At 39.2% G+C, this 1,758-nt stretch overlaps 1 long non-coding RNA gene across 1 annotated transcript in view; it reads right to left on the minus strand.

The window, feature by feature from the left end:
- The window catches only part of LOC128247405 (uncharacterized), a 38,337-nt gene that overhangs the window by 12,210 nt on the left and 24,369 nt on the right, over positions 1 to 1,758 (minus strand). The window contains exon 2 of the long non-coding RNA XR_008263784.1: positions 629 to 700. This is a non-coding gene — a long non-coding RNA (uncharacterized LOC128247405). The remainder of the gene's footprint in view (positions 1 to 628; positions 701 to 1,758) is intronic.

The following is a 1,758-nucleotide window of genomic DNA, read 5'->3' on the forward strand; positions in this document are numbered from 1 at the left end:
TGTTATTATTATTATTATTATTATTATTATTATTATTATTATTATTATTATTATTATTATTATTATTATTCAGTAGTTTTATTTTTATAACGTGCTTTCACTTCACTACCGAGCGCAGTTCTGTGCGCCTTGGGTATGTGCTGTGGTTTGCTGTGGTGGTCTGTGGTTATTATTATTATTATTATTATTAGTAGTAGTAGTAGTAGTAGTAAGGCGGCAATTCCACCAAGGTCGACTTTGCCTTTCATCCTTTCGGGGCCGATAAATCAAGTACCAACCAAGTACTGGGGTCGATGTAATCGACTATCTTTTACCCCACAAATTCCAGAATGGATTATTAAGGCGGCGAGCTGGCAGAATCGTTTGCATGCCAGGCGAAATGCTTAGCGGTATTTTGTCTACCGCTACGTTTTGAGTTCAAATTTCACCGAGGTCGGTTTTACCTTACATCCTTTCAGGGTCGATAAATTAAGTACCAGTGAAACACTGGGGCCGATGCAATCGACTTGTCCCCTCCCCCAAATTTCAGGCCTTGTGCCTATAGTAGAAAGGGTTGTTATTCACATTGACTGAACGAGTTCCTAAAGAATAATATTTCTTGTATAGATATAAAGAAGCATCAACTCACCTTGGCCTTCTGGATTTTCAGTCTGTAGTTTCAAATTATTTATCATCTCTCTTCTTTTTTTTTTTTGCTCTCCTTAAAGGAAAAAAAATATGTGCGTGCTGTGTAGTAAGTAGACTAAAATTGGATACATGATAGCTATCAGTAAGTTGAATATGAAAAGCAGTAGTGGAACATGGCGGAATATGTAGAATACAATAATTAATTGTGGAATAAGTGTATATACAAATACATGTAACGTATTGAATATATATCGATAACACATAGTGCTGAACACATATATTACACAGGGTGCGATGAGTAAATTGTCACCAGTTTATATTTTTTATTTCGTGCATGCGCAATGTTTGTTTTTGATTTTGTTGACTACAAAGTATAGTAGGGTCAGTTGGGCACTGTCTGTGAGAAAAAACAGCACCATGACGCAATTCACTCCACCAGAAATTTGGAAACGACATACTGTACTGCTTGGCATTCGTGCCGGAAGCTCCAATACGAACATTTCAGAGTGTTAGTTGTCAGTCTGAGGACAGTACAGTCTGAGGACATGTTCCGAAAGTGATAAAAATCAGACATCCAGTCAACATCATGGTATTTGGAGTGATCACTAGTGATGGCGACGTTATACCTCCATTCATCTTCCCACACGGCCTCAGACTCAACACGGATGCCTACATCAAGTGCCAGGAGGAGGTAGTGCTGCTCTGGATGAAGTGGGTGACAGCTGGAAGACCCTGTATGTCTGGCAACAGAACTCTGCACCATGCCACATAAGCAGGAGAACCCAATCATGGCTGTCAGATGTTTTCTGTGACCATATCATTCCTAACATCCGGCCACCTAACTACTCAGACTGCAAACCCCCTTAATGGTTATGTGTGGGGCGCAGTTGAACGAGAGACCAACAAAACTCATTGTAGCCAAAGATGAACTGAAGACAAAGATTATGGCAACATTCAGGAGACCGTCCAGAAGAATTGCAGGAGATTCCGAAGTCGTCTGGAGGCCGTGGTTGAAACCAATGGTTGAAACCAATTTACTCTTTAGCATTTCAAAATATTTTCATGTAACTGTGGTAAATATGTCTGTTAAATTGAGATGTCAGTGTTATTTTCATTTTTGTGTAATTTAAA

This window comes from Octopus bimaculoides, chromosome 3, assembly GCF_001194135.2.
Source record: "Octopus bimaculoides isolate UCB-OBI-ISO-001 chromosome 3, ASM119413v2, whole genome shotgun sequence".
In the NCBI taxonomy this organism is placed as follows: Eukaryota; Metazoa; Mollusca; class Cephalopoda; order Octopoda; family Octopodidae; genus Octopus; species Octopus bimaculoides.